Source organism: Schistocerca gregaria, chromosome 2, assembly GCF_023897955.1.
Source record: "Schistocerca gregaria isolate iqSchGreg1 chromosome 2, iqSchGreg1.2, whole genome shotgun sequence".
NCBI lineage: Eukaryota > Metazoa > Arthropoda > Insecta > Orthoptera > Acrididae > Schistocerca > Schistocerca gregaria.
Window position 1 is genome coordinate 171,022,703 of NC_064921.1, and position 23,703 is coordinate 171,046,405.

The window sequence follows — 23,703 nt, forward strand, 5'->3', positions numbered from 1 at the left end:
ATTGACCAGACGTTTTCAATTGGTGAGAGATCTGGAGAATGTGCTGGCCAGGGCATCAGTCGAACATTTTCTGTTTCCAGACAGGCCCCTACAGGACCTGCAACATGCGGTAGTGCATTATCCTGCTTAAATGTAGGGTTCCGCAGGGATCGAATGAAGGGTAGAGCCACGGGTCGTAACACATCTGAAATGTTACATCCACTGTTCAAAGTGCCGTCAATGCGAACAAGAGGTGACCGAGACGTGTAACCAATGGCACCCCGTACCATCACGCCGGGTGATACGCCAGTATGGCGATGACGAATACACGCTTCCAATGTGCGTTCACCGCGATGTCGCCAAACACGGATGCGACCATCATGATGCTGTAAACAGAATCTGGATTCATCCGGAAACATTAGGTTTTGCCATTCGCGCACCCAGGTTCGTCGTTGAGTACACCATCGCAGGCGCTCCTGTCTGTGATGCAGCGTCAAGGGTAACCGCAGCCATGGTCTCCGAGCTGATAGTCCATGCTGCTGCAAACGTCGTCGAACTGTTCGTGTAGATGGTTATTGTCTCGCAAACGTCCCCATCTGCTGACTCAGGGATCGAGACGTGGCTGCACGATCCATTACAGCCATGCGGATAAGATGCCTGTCATCTCGACTGCTAGTGATACGAGGCCGTTGGGATCCAGCACAGCGTTCCGTATTACCCTCCTGAGCCCACCGATTCCACATTCTTCTAACAGTCATTGGATCTTAACCAACGCGAGCAGCAATGTCGCGATACGATAAACCGCAATCGCGTTAGGCTAAAATCCGACCATTATCGAAGTCGGAAACGTGATGATAAGCATTTCTCCTTCTTACACGAGGCATCACAACAACGTTTCACCAGGCAACGCCGGTGAACTGCTGTTTGTGTATGTCAGCACGTTGTAGGTGTCGCCACCGGCGCGACCTTGTGTGAATACTTTGAAGAGCTATTCATTTGCGTGTCATAGCATCTTCTTCCTGTGCGTTAAATTTCGCGTCCGTAGCACTTCATCTTCGTGGTGTAGCAATTTTAATGGCAAGTAGTGTACTTGCGATAGAGAGGGTGTTTGTGGTGCATTGCTTACGAGTCTGTCTTTGGCCTCTCTCCTGATAGGCGCGCTTGATTCCGCACCTACTATCGAACTTGTTGCTACATATCTGACGACCAGTGCGCTGGCGACAGCTTACGCAGGGTAGAGTGGTATTTGCGTCTGACTGCCATGTAGTGGTCCCGCATTCGATCCCTGGCTGGGTCGGAAATTTTCTCCATTGGGGATGTGGGTGCTGTGTTGTTCTCACCATCATTTCATCAAACGAGACACAAGTTGCCCAACTGAGACTTGCACCTCTGTGGACCAAAGTCCCGAGGCGGGGCTCCACAGCGATAAAAACTATACCATCATTTCATTTCAGAACTGGCTCTAGATCCGTTAAACAACTTCTAAGTTGGATTTGATCTAAGCAGGGGTGGTTAGTAATCATTACTTTGGGGTCTTTTATGTTTATCTCTAGACCGAAATTCAAATAATAGTTTTCAATCTATAGAGCAGAAGCTCTATTTGACTTGAACCTCCTGGCAGTTTAAAACTGTGTGCTGGACCGAACTCGGAACCTTTGCCTTTCGCGGGCAACTGCTCGACCAAGTGAGTTACCCAAACGTGACTCACGACCAGTCCTCACAGCTTTACTTTCCCCAGTAGCTTGTCTCTTGTCTTCCTCCAATGAGGTTGATATCATCTGCAACATTTTCGCAATAAACGCACCGTCTGTTGTAATCTTCTATCCATCTTTGTATTCGTGTTATTTAAGTATAAAATCGGCAGTTATAAGAGTCGAGGAGTATGAAAGGGAAGCAGTGGTTGGGAAAGGAGTGAGACAGGGTTGTAGCCTCTCCCCGATGTTATTCAATCCGTATATTGAGCAAGCAATAAAGGAAACAAAAGAAAAGTTCGGAGTAGGTATTAAAATCCATTGAGAAGAAATAAAAACTTTAAGGTTCGCCGATGACATTGTAATTCTGTCAGAGACAGCAAAAGGACCTGGAAGAGCAGTTGAACGGAATGGACAGTGTCTTGAAAGAAGGATATAAGATGAACATCAACAAAAGCAAAACGAGGATAATGGATTGTAATCGAATTAAATCGGGTGATTTTGACGGAATTAGATTAGGAAATGAGACACTTAAAGTAGTAAAGGAGTTTTGCTATTTGGGGAGCAAAATAACTGATGATGGTCGAAGTAGAGAGGATACAAATGTAGACTGGCAATGGCAAAGAAAGCGGTTCTGAAGAAGAAAAATTTGTTAACATCTAGTATAGATTTAAATGTCAGGAAGTCGTTTGCTGAAACTATTTGTATGGAGTGTAGCCATGTATGGAAGTGAAACGTGGATGATAAATAGTTTAGACTAGAAGAGAATAGTAGCTTTCGAAATGTGGTGCTACAGAAGAATGCTCTAAATTAGATCGGTAGATCACATAACTAATGAGGAGGTATTGAATAGAATTGGGGAGAAGAGGGGCTTGTGGCACAACTTGACTACAAGAAGGGATCGGTTGGTAGGACATGTTCTGAGACATCGAGCGATCACCAATTTAGTATTGGAGGGCAGCGTGGAGGGTAAAAATCGTAGAGGGAGACCAAGAGATGAAGACACTAAAAAGATTCAGAAGGATGTAGGCTGTAGTAGGTACTGGGAGATGAAGAAGCTTGCACAGGATAGAGTAGCATGGAGAGCTGCATCAAACTAGTCTCAAGACTGAAGACCACAACAACAAAAACAAGTTTAAAGTCAGGAATGTCTTTACTAGTTCTGATCTGCGCTGCGTTCGTAAGAACGATGCAGATCGGCTGTGTAAGGAGACGCACTTCCGCTCCACAAAGAACAGTCGGTATTGCCGCAGGTCCTTAAACCTTTTCCCGGCTGTCGCTTTGCCCGACGTAATAGAGGCGCGCTTGCTGCGGCCTATCCCGCAAAGTGGATTTCGCTGAGCTGAGACGAGCCGCGGTTTTATCTCGGCGGGCCTCGCGGCGTGGAGATGTAATCTTGACGGCAGCGCGCTTTTGACGTTGCGTTAGGACGGCTAACCGAATAAAAACGGCATTTTAATTATAGTCCCTCCGGCGCAGCGGCTAGCAGCGCGACGCTGCAAACTCGTTTGTTGTTTGTGCATTCTCTCTCTGGGAGGCGGGGAGACGGCGAAAGCCGCGTAGAGATAAAACACGGGAGGCAGCCGCGCTTGCTCATGTCGCTTCAGGAATAGAAAGTATTTCGCAGAAATTGTATATTGGATATATAAAACGCTGCCTCGACGTTTCCGTTAGAGTACAGCCGCGTGTGTCAGGCGAGGAAAAAAAATTATAGTCTGTCTCTCTCTCCCCCCCCCCCTCCTATCTGCGCTATATTCCGTAAACAAAACGAAAACATGTAAAAAAATGGAACGAGCCGTGCTCTCTTGGTATTTACCGCGCACAGAGGTTACTGTCCCCGTATACGGCTAAATAATTATAGCTTTCTCAAAATATAGCCGTTGTTGTGCAAACAGTACTAATTTACTGCCTTCTTCCCTTCTTTAATTACTTTCGAGTAAGAATAATATCAGATTATGTTCCTCTTTCCGAATCGCACTGGAGCTTTTGGTAGCACCCTAGTGCTTGGTTGCTAATCTCGTTTCCGTTGCGCTCTAATAAATCTCGCGCACACCTCTCGCGTTTTTTTCTTTTTGTCTTCCTAGAGAGAATTACAGGTGTTAATTACGAAGCACGTTTGTCCTATAATCGTATTAAAGTCTGCGGTGGATTGATGCGAGCGTATAAACGGATTTATATTATTCAAACTTTTCATCGTCTACGCACTGCAGTTTCGCAGCCCTGTGATAATTGACAGTAAGAAATAATTTGTCCTGGACTGCAATTAAATGATCGATTTCGTGGCTTCTAGTCTAGTAATAGTGCAGGGTACCCTCCTCTACACATCATATGTTGGCTTGCGGACTACGTATGTAGATGTAGATCTTCAGATGCATTTGTTCGCATTAAAAAGTACTATAAGACAATGCGTATATCATATGATTGCATTACTTACTGAATATTTTAGAACTTCCTTGACCTCTGCTGGTCGTCAGATTAACCCTTTCCTGGTTAAAATTTATCTTGCACATAATTGAAAAATAAGAGGTCAAAGCTGTCTTCCTTGGCAGTGACCAATGTGAGTAACTCGAAAGGCTGAAGTTTTGGTCGCTTGATGCAAAATGGGCACAAGATTATGATTAAAAGAGGAACGTTGATCGTACCTTCATCTTCACTTAACATATCTATTGGTACCTATAGTGTTTAGACTGCTTCAGTTACCACTTCCAGCAAGTGCTCTCATACGAGTATTTCATAATACCAAGGGCGCTTAATAAAAAATGCAACACACTTTTTTCTGAAAGCATTTTAGTATTATTCAGTAGTCCAATACATCCTACTATTCCCCATATTTGTTGGCTATGAAACCCTATCTTTCAATATAATCTCCATTCAATGCGACGGCCTTACGCCCCCATTCTGTGAGGGCCTGTATGTCCGCTTGATACCTCTCTGCTGGTCAACGTCACAGCCGACATAGTGCTCTTCATCATGCCATCATCCATAAACTGCTTGTCATGCTTCCTTGAGCTAAATAGACAGAAGTCGGAAGGTGTAAGATCCTGTTTGTGGGGTGGATGAGGAAGACGAATCCAAAGAAGTTTACAATAATAAAAAGCGTTCTCGCTTCCCGCGCCCGGGTTCCCGGGTTTGATTCCCGGCGGGGTCAGGGATTTTCTCTGCCTCGTGATGGCTGGGTGTTGTGTGTTGTCCTTAGGTTAGTTAGGTTTAAGTAGTTCTATGTTCTAGGGGACTGATGACCATAGATGTTAAGTCCCATAGTGCTCAGAGCCAATAATAAAACATCTCGTTGAATCAGAGTAGGAATCCTTAGATATACTAAAACTGACTAACCATTGACTTTTTGTGTCTGTGTTGTGATAGCTTATGTGAATCTATTCTGCTAGACTTTTTACAACGGTCACATATCTCTTGAATTTTTTTATATGTTTGACATTGCGTCAATCGGTTGGTGCGGTCTGTAGGTTACATTATTATCGCAGAATAAAGTTTGCCAAGATTACTGTTACCGTTTACGACACATCTATGTTGTCATTATCGAATCTTCTAGCGTTATTAGATGTACATGTTTTTTACAGAACCAAATGTGACGTGGTGATTCTGTGTCAAATTGCAATAAAAAGGAACGTCAGTATTGTGTGGTATTGTGTTTGTAACATGCTGTTGTTGCCTGTCATTTTTATTACAATTTGATGTAACATTACTATGTGAATTCCAGTGTTATACAAAGCATGCACATCTAATAATTTATAAGATCCGATTATAACAGCTTACTCTGTCGAAGCAGGAAATAGTAATAACAATATTTCCCATCGATCTCGGGAAAACTGAATCTACAAGAATGATACTGAAGTCTTAGGTATAAATACAAAATCGTCTGCATAAACAAGATAATGAAAAGATCCTGAAAAATAGTGCAGAAAAAAAAGGTACAAGATGAGGACAGATGCTGGCCATTGCAGCAGTCAGAGGACATATACAGAGGGGGCCAAAAATGTATCCTCTGTTTAAAAGTCCATAACTGGCAAAGTAATTGACGGAGTTGTCTCATTTTTGGTAGTGTAATAGTTTGTAGTTCGGACAAACGACACACAAGCGTTGTATTGTGGTCTTTTGTTTTGTCAGTTGACAGTCGCCAGATCATCAGTGTTTTGTTCTTAGTTGCACCTAGTTACTCGAGTAAACATGGCTGGTGCAAAGCTTACATTCGATGAAAGGAAGTCAGTTTTGAAGCGGTATTTTAAGTACGAAAACATTAATGAGGTTCAACGGCAATGGCGAAATGAGTATCAGAGCCACAGACACGTTTTACGATTCGTCGTATTCGAGACAAATTTGAAGCCGAATGCTGTGTTAAAGATGTACACAAACAACGATCTGGACGACCTGTAAAAGTAACAAGTCAAATTAACTCCCGTCGTGTGTTACAACAATTCACTCGCTCACCACAGAAGTCTATGACCCAGTGTGCCCGTGAAACTGCAGTGAGTCGCTCAAGTGTTCGGCGAATTTTGAAGACAGCAAAGTGGAAGTGCTACATCCCACGATTGCTACACGCAAAGAACGACGACGACCCAGATCGCAGAATGGAGTACAGCGATTGGTTTACTAATATGGTGCGCAACGGTGAAGAGTTTGCAGAGATGATTGTGTGGTTTGATGAGGGTTTCAACCATTCTTCTTTGACGGCACAGTTACCGGTGAGGTGTACCTTCAGAAGCTTCAGACATCCATTTTATCTGCAATCCCAGATTTGTATGGAGACTGAAGAGTTTACTTTCGCAAGATGGTGCCCCAGCCCACTACCAAAATCGTGTTAGGGCGTATTTCAACCAAAATCTACCAGGAAGATGGATAGGCCGTAGAGGTGCTGTAGAGTATCTACCACGTTCCTCAGACCTAACTCCTCTGGACTTTTACCCGTGGGGAACACTAAAGGACGTCATTTATCGACAAAAGTCTCGCACATTGGGTGAACTTCGAGAATCCATCGTACATTCATGTGCAAATATCCAGCTGAACACGTTGCAGTCAGTAGTTCGTGTTGCAGTTCGGCGGCATCGTTTGTTTGTGGATGTTAATGGTGATCATTTCGAACACCTACAGTGACATCTTTAAGTTGGACTTTAAGCTACACATTCACCAAAAAAAATGAGACAACTCCGTCAATTAGTTTGCAAGTCATGGACTTTTAAACAGTGGGTACTTTGTCTTGGACCCCTCTGTATACTGGAGGCACACGATCTGAAACTAATGAGGAATCTAGCAAGTGGACAACAGCGATGATTTAGTTGATAGCCAGATTGATAACAACAGTATGTTACTATCTTGGAATCCTTGATGTCTGAAAATGAGCACCAGTATCTCGCAACTCGCCAAAATAAAGTAATAATATAAAATAAATAATCAATAAACTTCGTGGCTGGCTGTGATATATATGGAAACTGAAAATGTTTAATTGTAATCCGTCGATCACCTTGGATGAGAGGTTCCAACGTTGCAGGAGTCACAGCTTTGTGCGGCCGGCAAGCGCGACCTTGTTACGATGATGACAGACGCCTTGCCCAACAAATCACCGTGCTTTTGTTCACTGCAAACACTTATGAATATCTGCGATGCTACTGGAAACCCAATCACAGCTCTCTACTTGGAACGCATCTCTTTTGCAGGCGCCATTTTACCGGCCGCTGTGGACGAGCGGTTCTAGGCGCTTTAGTCTGGAACGGCGCTGCTGCTACGGTCGCAGGTTCGAATCCTGCCTCCGGCATGGATGTGTGTTATGTTTTTAGGCTAGTTAGGTTTAAACAGTTCTAAGTCTAGGGGACTGATGACCTCCAATGTTAAGGCCCATAGTGCTTAAACCCATAAACAAAGACGCCATTTTGAAGGCTACGTATGGTGCCGCTTTCTATGGGAACTTCATAAATCCAGAGAGGCTGAAGTGGGAATGCTCTACGATGTCCCAGAACAAATTTAGAATTTTTTCAGCCGAAATTGTCCAAAAGAAAGTGTGTGTTGCATTACTTATTGAAAACCCCTCGTAAATAATTTGTTCTGTTCTGAAGCCTCTGAGGATTTTGCACAAACAAACCAAGCATCTCCGCCCTCCTGCTATGTTATCGAAATATCACGTCACAGTCAGAAATGTCGCTTTTTATTGCTGTTGGGACACAAGTCAGCATCGAAGATCCACCAGTTCTATTCCATTGCTGCCTTTAGCTTCAGTGACAAACTTACGTGAACACTGCAGCTATGTTCCTGAACTCACAGAGCTGGTGTTCCAGGCTTGGCGGAAAGTTTCTCCAGATAATATTTTGTAAGTCGTTTGCTCCCATGCTGCAACGAATACAAGAAAATATTCCTGCCTGTATATATATACTGATGCTGATGATGGCCAGTAGGTGCAAAATGGATGAAAGGTTAATTTCATACAAATTACTTGAAAAAATCTCCGCAAAGTCTCTGATAAATATCGGGCTGTTGCTTCGAGGTGCAACACTAACCGTCCTGTCAGTGTAGATAGTATTTCCCTCTCTTTGGTGTCTTCTCCTGTGGGTGGAATTTTCCAGACACCGGCCAGTCTGTCTCGCACAGGGAAGGGGCGGTCCCCTGTGACCAATGTTTCACCTGTGAGGGATTGCGAGAGGCGCAGCGTCCATAAATTGTGACGTCACAGCAGTTGAATGAAGGCGGCCCGTTGTCACGCAGGGGGTGGATTCCTCGGCGCCCAGCGCCTCCATCAGTCATCGCTTATCCCGCTATCCGTGTTACGCTACATTTATTTAGACGTCCGCAGCTCCAGAGTCGTCACTCTTCCTCAATACAACGCTGTTGTTTCCTCGAGACGGCCATGGGAGAAGCGATTTCGCATTTTTCTTTCACGCTCTCCTCAGTGGCTGAGCTAGGCAGAAAAGACGAGTTTTCATGCGAGGTAAACTAATTCGATGTGCCCTGAGCCTCCGTTAACTTTAAGTTTTTTATTATTTTATACGTCTCAGCAGGGGTGGCTAAAGGACAAATGTAAGGGTGTAGAGGCTTATCTCACTAGGGGAAGATAGATACTGCCTACAGGAAAATTAAAGAGGTCTTGCATGAATATGAAGAGCTCAGATGGAAACCCAGTTCTAAGCAAAGAAGGGAAAGCAGAAAGGTGGAAGGAGTATATAGAGGGTCTATACAGGGGCGATGTTCTTGAGGACAATATTATGGAAATGGAAGAGGATGTAGATGAAAATGAAATAGGAGATACGATACTGTGTGAAGAGTTTGACAGAGCACTGAGAGACCTAAGTCGAAACAAGGCACCGGGAGTAGACAACATTCCATTAGAACTACTGACAGCTTTGGGAGAGCCAGTCCCGACAAAACTCTACCATCTGGTGAGCAAGATGTATGACACTGGCGAAATTCCCTCAGACTTCAAGAAGAATATAATAATCCCAATCCCAAAGAAAGCAGGTGTTGACAGATGTGAAAATTACCAAACTATCAGTTTAATAAGTCACAGCTGCAAAATAATAACGCGAATTCTTTACAGACGAATGGAAAAACTGGTAGAAGCTGACCTCGGGGAAGATCAGTTTGGATTCCGTAGAAATGTTGGAATACGTGAGGCAATATTGACACTACGACTTATCCCAGAAGAAAGATCAACGAAAAGCATACCTGCGTTTCTAGCATTCGTAGACTTAGAGAAAGCTTTTGACAATGTTGACTGGAATACTGTCTTTCAAATTCTGATGGTGGCAGGGGTCAAATACAGGGAGCGAAAAGCTATTTACAGTTTGTACAGAAAGCAGATGGCAGTTATAAGAGTCGAGGGACATGAAAGGAAAGCAGTGGTTGGGAAGGATGTGGGACAGGGATGTAGCCTCTCCCCGATGCTATTCAATCTGTATATTGAGCAAGCAGTAAAGGAAACGAAAGAAAAATTCGGAGTAGGTATTAAAATACATGGAGAAGAAATAAAAACTTTGAGGTTCGCCGATGACATTGTAATTCTGTCAGAGATAGCAAAGGACTTGGAAGAGTAGTTGAACGGAGTGGACAGTGTTTTGAAAGGAGGGTATAAGGTAAACATCAACAAAAGCAAAACAAGGATAATGGAATGTAGTCGAATTAAGACGGGTGGTGCTGAGGGAATTAGATTAGGAAATGAGGCACTTAAAGTAGTAAAGCAGTTTTGCTATTTGGGGAGCAAAATAACTGATGATGGTCGAAGTAGAGAGGATATTAAATGTATACTGGCAATGGCAAGGAAAGCGTTCCTGAAGAAGGGTAATTTGTTAACATCGAGTTTAGATTCAAGTGTCAGGAAGTCGTTTCTGAAAGTATTTGTATGGAGTGTAGCCATATATGGAAGTGAAACATGGACCATAAATAGTTTAGAAATGTGGTGCTACAGAAGAATGCTGAAGATTAGATAGGTAGATTATATAACTAATAAGGAGGTTTTGAATATAATTGGGGAGAAGAGGAGTTTGTGGCACAACTTGACTAGAAGAAGGGACCGGTTGGTAGGACATGTTCTGAGGCATCAAGGGATCACAAATTTAGCATTGGAGAGCAGCGTGGAGGGTAAAAATCGTAGAGGGAGACCAAGAGATGACTACACTACGCAGATTCAGAAGGATGTGGGTTGCAGTACGTACTGGGAGATGAAGAAGCTTGCACAGGATAGAGTAGTATGGAGAGCTGCATCAAACCAGTCTCAGGACTGAAGACCACAACAACAACAACGTCTAGTTCCGTAGGAGTAAATTGAGAAGCAAATCTCAAGGGTCGTGGAACACGTCAGTCCATGAAATTACAACATAAAAGTCAAAACAGATTAAATAAAATGTTTATGAACCCAAAAAAGACAAGCCACAAGTTTATGTAAACTCAATCAATAACATAACATAGGAATCGGCTTAATTTTTCAAGAAACTCCTCGACAGAATAGAAGGAGAGACCCATGCGAAAACTCTGCAGTTTCGATTTGAAAGCGCTTGGATTACTGCGAAGATTTGTGAATTCTCGCGGTGGCTTACTGAAAATGGATGCAGCAGTATACTACACATGTTTCTGCACGAGAGGCAATGGAGTGCGATCCAAATGCAGATTTGATTTCTAGCTAGTATTAACTGAGCGAAAGCTGCTGATTTCTTGTGTTGCCAAGAAACTATAGTAAAGAAAATATACAGGTGGTCCATTGATAGTAACCGGGCGCATTATCTCACGAAATAAGCATGAAACGAAAAGATGGCGCTGCCATAGGTCAAACGGATAGCAAGTGCGTTTTTTTTAAAAAATAGGAACCTCCATTTTTATTACATATTCGTGTAGTACGTAAAGAAATATGAATGTTTTAGTTGGACCACTTTTTTCGGTCTGTGACAGATATGTAATAAAAAATGGGGTCTCCTGTTTTTTAAAAAAACGCAGTTGCTATCCGTTTGACCAATGACGGCGCCATGTAGCGGGCCAACCATAGCGCCATCTGGTTTCCCCCTTCAAACTAGACAAGTTTCGTTCTTTGTGGTTTTTTCGTTTGACGCTTGTTTGGTGAGATATTTGGCCCGGTCACGATCAATGGACCACCCTGTATATTGAGAGGCCAGTGCCAGAATACATAAACTAATGAACAGGGGCCGTCAAGAGGTTCCCCAACTTATACCAGTTATTGCCCGAACAGCCCGTTTCTGAGCCAAAAATATCCTTTGAGATTGGGAAGAGTTACACCAAAATATAATACCATAAGTCATAACCGAATGAAAATAAGCAAAGTAGACTATTTTTCGTGTCGAACTATCACTTACTTCAGATACCAGGATACCAAAAATGGCAGCTTAAATTCTTTGAACAAGATCCTGAATGTGCGCTTTCCACCTCTGTTTACTATCCATCTGGACACCTAGAACTGTTCAGTTTTCCTAATAATATGAATCATATGCCCATTCTGTGAAATTACGACGTCAGGTTTTGTTGAACTGTGCGTTTACAATGTTCAAAGAATATCGATGAAGTATCTTCTTCGAAACAGGGAAAGGTTTTCTAAGAATCATTCAAAAGTGGCGCAGGACGTGACCCTTACTAGTGTAATTGCAGCCCATGCACCATGAAGGCGAAGAGAAAGTAGAGTATATCACCAGGAAAGGAAAGGAGGGGACGTGCGTTTAGTACCACTTATCACCTAAGAGATGTAAGACAAAATACACCTGTATGTAAGGGATTGTTCATGAAGGTGATTTCTGTCTAAAAGGATAGGGTGCATGCAATAGCTAAGACAGTGTGTGAGGGACGGATTCCTAAAGAAGGACGAGATGGGGACAGGGAGTCCGTAAAATCAGCTGAGAAGAAGGCAAAATTGAGAGAATTTTTAGGTAAACTTCTGGTAACCGAGATCCACTATAACATACGTAAATCCAAACGTATTTATTTGTCCAGTGAGCTAAGCTAAAGAAAACTACAGAAACTATGCAACGATTCGGTTCCTCTACATTTGCAGATCAAGAGGTTTATGTATGAGGTATTTACGCAGTCGTTTAATATTGGTTTTTGGTCGCCTTCCCATGATGCTTGCAGTGCACCATTGTACTAGCATAACAAATAAACGATGCAACCGATCCTGATAGGAAAAGGATCCTAATGACTGAGAAACGAGTACATACCGTAAGTGCGAAAGCATTTTATAACGTATGTAAAACCAATGATCCTGATTCAGTGTCACTCTGTTTTCACTTACAACAAATCCAGCCTCTACCACGAACACCTACCCAAGAATCATTTTATGCACGACTCTTTGTTTGGTCGAATTGGCCTCGAGGAACCCAACGTTTTATCAATGGACCGAGGACGTAGGCGGCAGAGGGGCTACAGAGATTGGTTCAGCACTCGTGCATTACTTGGATTCGTTGGAATTGGACGGAACAAGAAAGTTGAGATTATTCTGTGATGTGTGTAGGGGTCAAAACAAAAATTCCCACATCATACACACCATCGTGTTTCGGCTTGTCAACAAATCACTTGCACAATTAGAGAAAATAAATTTGACGCTTCCAGTAGAGTCCATAGCTTTCTCCCGGCAGACCGTGTGTTCGGTCGAGCTGAGAAGCACCTTAGGATAAATTGACGAATATCAAACAATATACAGGGACATACACTACTGGCCATTAAAATTGCTACACCACGAAGATGACGTGCTACAGACGCGAAATTTAACCGACAGGAATAAGATGCTGTGATATGCAAATGATTAGCTTTTCAGAGCACTCACACAAGGTTGATGCCGGTGGCAACACCTACAACTTGCTGACATCAGGAAAGTTTCCTACCGATTTCTCATACACAAACAGCAGTTGACCGGCATTGCCTGGAGAAACATTGTTGTGATGCCTTGTGTAAGGAGGAGAAATGCGTACCATTACATTTTAGACTTTGATAAAGGTCGGATAGTAGCCTATCACGATTGCGGTTTGTCGTTTGAGACATTGCTGCTCGCGTTGGTCGCGATCCAGTGACTGTTGGCAGAATATGGAATCAGTGGGTTCAGGATGGTAATACGGAACGCCGTGCTGGATCCCAACGGCGTCGTATCACTAGCAGTGGAGATGACAGGCATCTTATCCGCATGGCTGTAAAGGATCGTGCAGCCACATTTCATATATACAATGACCCATGGACACGTATTTCAGATGTGGAAAATGGGTAGTCGGATGACCTTTAAAAGTACTTGAAACTAGGTAGTTGAAAGTATAGCGAACCCCTTTTCGTATCTGTATGAACTGACAATCGATTTGTACAGCAAAAATTCGGAATTGGCTCCAAAATTTGAAATTTCCACCAAAATTTGAAATTCCCGTCAATAGGGTAGGTTGGGGGAAGGGCCCACTTGCAGGCTTAGGAAAACACGAGATGTCATGTGGGTGTGACGGTGGGTGTGGTCAGGGGAAAGTGTGGTGGTGGGGGGGGGGGGTAGGGGGTGATTAATTTATCAACCCCATATCATTTTCGTCCGACTGCAAGAACGGCTGCGGGGAACTGGTACGTTGGCAACTAGGATGTTTGACTGTGGTCATCAAGAACGCGCTGCATTGTCCGCTTTGTGGACGTCCTTCATCACCTAGGGCCAGCCGCGGTGGTCTCGGGTTCTAGGCGCGCAGTCCGGAACCGTGCGACTACTACGATCGCAGGTTCGAATCCTGCCTCGGGCATGGATGTGTGTGATGTCCTTAGGTTAGTTAGGTTTAAGTAGTTCTAAGTTCTAGGGGACTAATGACCACAGCAGTTGAGTCCCATAGTGCTCAGAGCCATCTGAACCATTTTGAACCATCACCTAGGGGAGTTTTCGAAAAACTGCCATGGGCACCGCTGTTTATTTACCGTGAAACGGGAGATCTCAAAATGGTGCGATCTTCAAATTTATTTTACACCTAAACGGTACAAATGAAATGACACGATTTCAGAGACTTTATGGTCTCATACAGACATGACTTTATGTATAGAGATCGAAGCGGCGAGTGAAAATTTATGCCTCTTGTACAAGGAGGAATTTAAAGTAGACAGGGGCGGCAGTGAGAATTTGGATAGAGAAGAGAGGCTTGCCAGGGTAACCTCAAAAAACACCAACAAATGTTAGGAACAGGTTCCTTACACAGAAATAAGTAAAAAATGTCTAGTCAACACGGAGTATACTTTAAGAGGTGTTCATCTTTGGCACTATTCTTGGTATTTCTTATACTGCAAGCTCTTTGCTTTCCATTTTTTGGAGGACGAAGTATTGACCAAAACAAGAAAGAAAGTCTAGTAAACATGTGGTCTAAAAACACTTGTTCATCTTCGCTAGTGCGAAACACATGCTTTCTACCGAACAAGTGCTCACAGCTCTTACGTTACTAGACTTTTTTCCATACTTCGGTCCATACTATCTCCTTCCAGAATATGAAAAGCAAAGAGGTTGCAGTAAAAGAGATGTGTTTCACAGTATCGAAGATGAACAAGTGCTCATATCTCTTAAGGTATGTGTTTTCTTCTTGTTTTCGTGTAAGGAATTTATCCTTAAAGTTTTTCTGTGTTGTTTTCAGACACCCTGTATGAGGAATAGGAGTGGACTCAATATTAAACCCTGTTGGATCCCTTTTGTGAGTTATCTCCAGTCACTAAAAATTCCCATCATTCAGACATTATTTGAATTATTTAGTACAACCTTTTGCATTCTAAGTACGATTCAAACAAGCTCTCTGTAAAGCCACCAATTCCGAAAAGTTGCAGTTTTTCTAAGCAGGTAACATGATCTACGCAATCAAACACCTTGAAAACATCACAAAAAATGCCAGCTGGTGATATTTTATTATTTAAGCTGTATACTATTTGATGAGAAACCCTTCTGGACGCGCTGGGTAGCTGCACGGTCTTAGGCACCTTGCCACGGTTCACTCGGGTCTCCCAGTCGGAGGTTCGAGGTCTCCCTCGAGCATAGTTGTGTGTGTTGTCCGTAGCATAAGTTACATTAAGTAAGATTATTTGTGTGTATGCCTAGGGAAGGATGACATGAGCAGTTTGGTCCCATAGGAACTTAGCACCACCACCGCCACCACCACCAACCCTTCTGGAATCCAAACTATAATATGTTATGGCAGAGCGTTTCTGGGCGCTACAGTCTGGAACCGCGAGACCGCTACGGCCGCAGGTCCAAATCCTGCCTCGGGCATGGATGTGTGTGATGTCCTTAGGTTACTTAGGTTTAAGTAGCTCTACGTTCTAGGGGGCTGATGACCTCTCCCATAGTGCTCAGAGCCATTTGAACCATTTTATATTGTGCTAAACACTTTCTATTTAAGTATGAGACTACTCTTGAGTACGTCACTTTTTCGAATATGTTGGGAAAAGGTTTCAGTAAGGAAATTGGACAATCATTGTTTAAGTCTGTCTTGCCAACTACGTGAAGAAGGAATTTAACAGATGCGTATTTTAACCTATCTACATCTACATCTACATCCATACTCCGCAAGCCACCTGACGGTGTGTGGCGGAGGGCACCTTGAGTACCTCTATCGATTCTACCTTCTATTCCGGTCTCGTATTGTTCGTGGAAAGCAGGATTGTGGGTATGCCTCTGTGTGGGCTCTAATCTCTCTGATTTTATCCTCATGGTCACTTCGCAAGTTATACGCAGGAGGGAGCAATATACTGCTTGACTCCTCGGTGACGGTATATTCTCGAAGCCTCAACAAAAGCCCGTACCGAGCTACCGAGCGTCTCTCCTGCAGAGTCTTCCACTGGAGTTTATCTATTATTTCCATAACGCTTTCGCGATTACTAAATGATCCTGTAACGAAGCACGCTGCTCTCCGTTGGATCTTCTCTATCTCCTCTATCAACCCTATCTGGTACGGATCCCACACTGCTGAGCTGTATTCAAGCAGTGGACGAACAAGCGTACTGTAACCTACTTCCTTTGTTTTCGGATTGAATTTCCTTAGGATTCTTCCAATGAATCTCAGTCTGGCATCTGCTTTACCGACGATCATCTTTATATGATCATTCCATTTTAAATTACTCCTAATGCGTACTCCCAGATAATTTATGGAATTAACTGCTTCCAGTTGCTGACCTGCTATATTGTAGCTAAATGATAAGGGATCTTTCTTTCTATGTATTCGCAGCACATTACACTTCTCTACATTGAGATTCAATTCGTTGTAGATCCTCCTGCATTTCAGTACAATTTTCGATTGTTACAACCTCTCAATATACCACAGCATCATCGGCAAAAAGCCTCAGTGAACTTGCGATGTCATCCACAAGGTCATTTATGTATGTTTTGAATAGCAACGGTCCTACGACACTACCCTGCGGCACACCTGAAATCACTCTTACTTTGGATGACTTGTCTCCATTGAGAATGACATGCTGCGTTCTGTTATCTAGGAACTCTTCAATTCGATCACACAATTGGTCTGATACTCCACATGTTCTTACTTTGTTCATTAAACGACTTTGGGGAACTGTATCGAACGCCTTGCGGAAGTCAAGAAACACGGCATCTACCTGGGAACCCGTGTCTAAGGGCCTCTGAGTCTCGTGGACGAATAGCGCGAGCTGTGTTTCACACGATCGTGTTTTTCGAAACCCATGCTGATTCTTACAGAGTAGATTTCTAGTCTCCAGAAAAGTCATTATACTCGAACATAATACGTGTTCCAAAATTCTAAAACGATGTGTGTATGTATGTATGTACTTACGTATGTATGTGCGTATATGCGTGTATGTATAACGTTTTTCGTTTTCCCGTTGTGTCTCACATCCTCGAGAATTTCCTCACTAACGAAGCGTACACGAAGAGGGTACGTCATGTAATGCAACATGCGTAGCTATGGACCAGGGGCGGCAGTACGTGGCGTAAATTGATGACTCGAGCCGTGGGACACACGTCAGCTTCCACGAATATCCGTTAAGTGAACGCGCTCGTCTAAAAGTGCTGGGCTGGGTGCAGCAGCCGTATTCCGAGCCACCGTTCTCGTTATCGGGGGACGGCGAGATGAGGACTCGGGGCTAGGTGCGGGATGGAGCCGCAGCTTAATTAGGAGGGAAGCCAGCTCGGCGGAAGTGCACCTGCCTCTGCCGTGCCGCTGACCGGCCACGCGAGGTAAAGGCCTGCCGCTTGCGCAAACAGCTGCTCGCTGTCCAAACAAACGGCACGGCAGCCGCCGTATCCAGGTCAACCACCGAGGCGCGGCGCCCTTGCTAGGCCACGACACACGTCTAGCATTCCTGCTGCTGCTCTGTTTGTTGTTACTGTGACCGCCCGCGCTATTTCGGCCCGAGTTTCTGTTACGCGTAACGCCAGGAGCGGAGCACGTGGATACGCTTTTGCAACTTGCGTTTCCGCGTGAAGAACAGCTGGGGAAATGACGTCTTCGTGAGTTCCATTTACCCGAAAATCTGGATCGACTGTTTCCTCTATCCATCTGAGGATTCTTTATTATTTAATTACCAGTTCAGCATCTCGCATTGACTAGTTACACATTTATACCTATGTCGTCGTCGTCGTCGTCTTCGTTGTTCTTGTTGTTGTTGCGGTCTTCATTTCGAAGACTGGTCTGATACAGCTTGCCACACTAGTCTGTGCCGATGAAGTGCTATTGCAAACTAGATCCTTTTGAGCCTGCATACTGCATTCATATCTATGTCTCCCTCTCCAATTTCGCAATTTCGCCCTCCGCCAACCCCCCCCCCCCCCCCCCCTCCTCTCCCAGTCTCTTGACTGGTTTGTGGCGCCCCGCCAAGAATTCCTCTCCTGTTTCAGAGCAGCAGTCGCAACCTACGTCCTCCATCATTTGCTGGATGTATTCCAATCTCTATCTGCCTCTGTTTGGCTTCTACAACCCCATATACTACCACGGAAGTTATTTTCTAGTGCTTTAAAATGGCTCTGAGCACTATGGGACTGAACTTCTAAGGTCATCAGTCCCCTAGAACTTAGAACTAATTAAACCTAACCAACCTGAGGACATCACATACATCCATGCCCGAGGCAGGATTCGAACCTGCGACCATAGCAGTCGCGCGGTTCCAAACTGTAGCGCCTAGAACCGTTCGGTCACCCCGGCCGGTGCTTTAAAAGGCGTCCTATCTTCCTGTCCATCTTGTGAGTTTTTTTCGTTTGTTCTTCCTTCAGTCTCCGAGTCCACCTAATTCTTAACATTCGTCTGTAGCATCACATCTGAAATGCTTCTATTTCCTTCTGTTGCGATTTTCCTACAGTCCGTGCCCATAGCCGTACATTGTTGTGATACAAACGTACATTCCCAGATATTTCTTCTTAAGGCCGTTATTACACTACCAAATTTCTTTGTCAAAGATTCGATCAAAGATGTGATCAAATATTTCGTCAAATATATTTGACAAAGATATTTGAGATAGCGCTAGAAGGGGTTTACACTATCACATTTTTCGTCAAAGTTCAAGATGGCTGACAACAACTAGTTATTAACCGCAGCAGTTGAATGTACCACAATTGCACTGTGTGCACAGGCGGAAGAGAAGTGGGAGAAAAAAAGGAAACACCTGGGTGAAGCCGTGGGTTTTACGACGACACGATAAAAGCATTCAACAAAACTTGTCAAGTCGTACATCAATTACTTAAGAGTGGATGAGCATACATTTCAGTATGTGGTCAATCAAGTGTATCCTCATATCACAAAGCACAATATTAACTTGAGAACTGCTTTATCTGCAGAAGACAGGCTCATTGTAACACTCAGATTCTTTGCAACAGGAGAGGGTTAGGTTAGGTTAGGTTAGGTTAGGTCAGGTCAGGTCAGGTCAGGTTTGGTTAAGTCAGGTCAGGTCTCCAATCTCCTTAATCCATTTTTGTATTCAGCGTGCCTCACGTTGTAAAACGCCTCATCAGCTTAATACATCTCTATTAATTTTGTAGTTGTCGGCACACAGCAATTGTATTTACCGGCAATGTTTATTAAAACACTACAGACGACAGAATGCTGCCGCGATGCTAGCGCTCCATGTGGTAACATGTCACATTGCAGTGAACAGAAGACGAGCGACTTCTTTGATCAAATCTACAACGAGACCCTAGATTTGATAAAATATTGGACAACATTTGATAAAGTTCCCTATTACACCATCAAATATCTTTCACAAAAATATTGGACAAAGATATTTGACAAAGAAATTTGATTGTGTAACACCGGCCTAAGAATTAAGGCGTGTGTTTGTTACTAATTCACTTCTCTTGGCCAGGAATGCTATTTTTGTCAGAGCTAGTCTGCTTTTTATGTTCTCCTTGGTTCATCCATCAAGGGCTAGTTTGCTTCCTAGGTAGCAGAATACCTTTACTTCATCTACCCGTGATCACCAGTTCTGTTGTTAAGTTTATCGCTGTTATCATGCCTGCTACTTCTCATCACTTTCGTCTTTCTTCCATTTACTCTGTCTGTATTCCGTACTCATGAGACCGTTCATTCCATTCAACAAATCCTATAAGTTTTCTTCACTTTCGGTGAGTGTAGTATTGTTTCAGCCAGGTGGCAGCATTCTGCACAGCAGATAGATCCCACCTGGCTAGCGGGAATGAGCGAAATACCCTCTACCTGCTTCAGAACGGCTGGTTGCCGACGTTCTACACTCCCAGAACCAAGGCGCACCCACTTTTACTACTCTGAAATCATTCTCAGACGATTTCATTGAAACTGTTTGGAGAAAATTTTTGAATCTTTCATTTCTTATAGGCTCGTGTATCATTCTTGTGATGAATTGCCTGTCATTTTGTTAATGGTCGTAGTTATTGCGACATTTCATTATTACGTATCCCAATGCACAAAATTCGTATTGGATTAGCTATGAATCTTCATTTTGTGCATTTTAGATTATATATTGCTGTGTACGAAGTGAAGCTGTCATCTAATTCAGTTCTCGCGGAGGTGGATTTTATGTAGTGCACAAACTTCCACCAGTGCAAACAAACAATAAAGATGTCATGAATTATTCATAGTTTCAGTCATATTTGAAGCCCTCAGCGTAATCAATGGTGAGGAACAACTTGGTTATTTAGAGGAATTTCACAGTAAAGTTTCAATAAAATCTCATAAATAATATATTTCAGTCACACATGCAATGTCATGTTTTTATTCATGAAAGTCATTGTTTCCAAATAACAAGCAAATATATATTTTTAAACTTTGTTCATTCTACCCATAAATATTCGTCAATGACTATTTAACATTTTTTACTTACAAACTGAGCAAACGTAATATGGGTTACCATTGAATTACTGCTGTTTACTCGCTGGGCGAATTAACGAAAACTTACTCAGAAACCTCTGAAAAGTAGATATTTGAAAGCTCGAAATTGTTTCAGTTTTTGATACTAAGATTTGCAGTAACAATTTTTGCAATAATAAAGTATTATTATCCCAAAAATTAATTTGTGATACAGCACAGTATAAAATTAATTTTAACACCTAACTACAGTGTGTAAACAATGTTAAGGATGCCACTTTCAATTGTACCATCACCCTGTCACACAAATTCATGTAAACTACGGTAATTGTCACAATTTAACACTGTTTACTGGCTTAAATAAGTATTCACATTATCTCATTAGCACCGACTTCCAAAGCGCACTTGTGTTCGTGAACAGGTTCAAGATACTTATCTGAGCCGTAGTTATCCACATCATCCCCAGATTCTTTCAAATGATACCTGATCACATTCATGGGAGACAAGGTTTGTCTACGCAGCAGCTAGCTCCATCTTCCCCACTGGCGATTGTGACAATTAGTCGTGATCGCGGAGAAACAGACAATACGAGACGTTCCATCTGCAGTCAGTCAGCGCACAAAGTCACGTATGCTGCCGAAAGGGTGGCCTAGTGTCAGGCGCCAGCACCTACAAATTCAACGCCCTGTAGCGTCGTTGGATGATGTTTCCAGGTACTGGTTACAATCCTCGATTTGTTCCACACGACATTCTCTACGACCTGTCGAATTGTGTCGCAATATTTCTGGAACGCCTTTTATATGAGTTTGATCATTCAAAAGTACATATGTTGTTTCAGAAGACATCTTCATGAAGACAAGACATACAGACAATCGGCTTCTTAACTGACATTACATGTGCTCAATATGGGTACTATTTATGACGTGGCATATGTCAGAATGTCACTGGATTTAGTGACATGGAATTGTCTGGGAAGGCCCACTTGGGAAATAAGTTCACCGGGTTGCCTAGCTGCAGGTGCGAACTGATTCAGTGCGACAACTTGGAGCAGATGATTCATCCACAAGTTCTGACACGCCTGTCGCTCTGCGGCAGCTACACAATGGTGTGTATTACGAATCGCAACTTCGAGAGATATTCTGTCCGCTGATAAGTGTCATTTTTACCACGTTTTTATTAGCCCGCTTTCCTGTCTTTCTTTTCTCTCTGTTCGGTACATTTTGCGATTGATTTTAAACTAACTTCCCGATGAGCTAGAGGCTTGAAATATTAAACATACATCCAAACAGCGCAAAATTAACTCGCTTTCTCGCTTGGTGTGTAACACTGCCCTTTCCCGCTTTTTCCTGTTCCAGACACGAATGCTTCACGGGAGGACTGTTGTTGATAAGCCTCTGTGTTATCTCGTATCTCTCTCATTTGTACTTTCACGGTCTTTTTGCGAGATCTACGTAGGGCGAAAAATATATAGCTTGAGTGAGAAACTGGAATAAACATGAAATTTCTCATGCCTCTCTGTTGTAATCTCATCAAAATGTGTGAAACTGACTGTAAAACTTTGACTACGAAAGAGAAAATAAGTATTTAAAATAAAATGAATTTTAATATACCACGTTTTTAGATTGTACTAAAGAGTATAAAATAATTTCTCCTTGCCACATACAGATCCCTACGCTATACAGAAAGGCCTGAAGATATGTGGTAGTGAATTTATAGTAGCTATGAAGATTATTGTAAGTTACAAACGAAAAACATGAGGGAAATGCATCACGTAATTGATGCGTGTGTAGTTCACCTCCTTACTGAAACACTATATACAAGGTGATGAATGAATAGTCCACCTCCTTCTATACACTGAAGAGGCAAAGAAACTGGTACACCTGTTTAGTACCGTGTACGGCCACTACGAGCTCGCAGAATTGCCCCAACACGACGTGGTATGACCTCGACTAATATCTGAAGTAGTGTTGGAGGAAACTGACACCATGAATCCTGCAGGGCTTTCCATAAATCCGTAAGAGTACGATGGGGGTGGAGAGCTCCTCTGAAAAGCACGTCGCAAGGCATCCCAGATATGCTCCATAATTTTTATGCCTGGAGAGTTGGGTGGTCATAGGAAGTGTTTAAACTCAGAAGAGTGTTCTCGGAGCCACTCTGTAGCAATTCTGGACGTGTGGGGCGTCGCGTTGTCCAGCTGCATCTGCCCACGTCCTTCGGAATGCACAATTGACATCAATGGATGCAGATGATCAGACAGGATGTTCACGTACGTGTCACCCGTCAGAGTCATTGCTAGACATGTAACGCATCTCATATGACTCCAGCTGCACACGCCCCACCCTCTTAACAGAGCTTCCACCAGCTTGGACAGTCCTCTGCTGACATGCAGAGTCCATGGATTCATGAGGTTGTTTGCATACCCGTCTACGTCCGTCCGCTCGATACAATTTGAAACGACACACTTCCGACCAGGCAACATGTTTCCTGTCATAAACAGTCCAATGTCGGTATTGACGGGCCCAGGCGAGGCCTAAAGCTTTGTGTCGTGCAGTCATCAAGGGTACACGAGTGGGTCATCGGCTCCGAAAGCCCATATCGTTGACGTTTCGTTGAAAGGTTCGCACGCTGGCACTTGTTGATGGTCCAGCATTGAAATTTGTGGCAATTTGCGGAAGGGTTGCACTTCTGTCACGCTGTACGAGTCTCTTCAGTCCTCTTTGGTCCAGTTCTTGCAGTATCTTTTTCCCGACCGTAGCGAGGTTGGAGATTTGATGTATTACCCGGTTCCTGATAATCACGGTACACTCGCCAAATGGTCTTATGGGAAAATGCCCACTTCATCGTTATCTAGGAGATGCTTTGTCCCTCCGAGGGCTTCTAGGCGCTTCAGTCTGGAACCGCGCGACCGCTACGGTCGCAGGTTCGAATCCTGCCTCGGACATGGATGTGTGTGATGTCCATAGGTTAGTTAGGTTTAAGTAGTTCTAGGTTCTAGGGGACTGATGACCTCAGATGTTAACTTCCATAGTGCTCAAAGCCATTTGAAGCATTTTTTGCTGTGTCCCATCGCTCGTGCGCACTTTCGAACTCGCTTACAGCCTGATAACGTGCCATTGTAGCAGCAGTGACCGATCTACCAACTGCGACAGACACATGCCTTATATAGGCCTTGCCGACCGCAGCGCCGTATTCTGCCTGTATACTTACCTCTGTATTTGAATACGCATGCATATACCAGTTACTTCAGCGCTTCAGTCTGTATTTCGTGCGCCCCAAGTTTTCCGTTTCAAAGTTTACAAATATTTTCATGG

The 23,703-nt window shown here is 43.4% G+C and overlaps 1 protein-coding gene across 1 annotated transcript in view; it reads left to right on the forward strand.

Annotated features, from left to right (window-relative positions):
- The window catches only part of LOC126336611 (diacylglycerol kinase eta), a 1,405,164-nt gene that overhangs the window by 66,973 nt on the left and 1,314,488 nt on the right, over positions 1 to 23,703 (forward strand).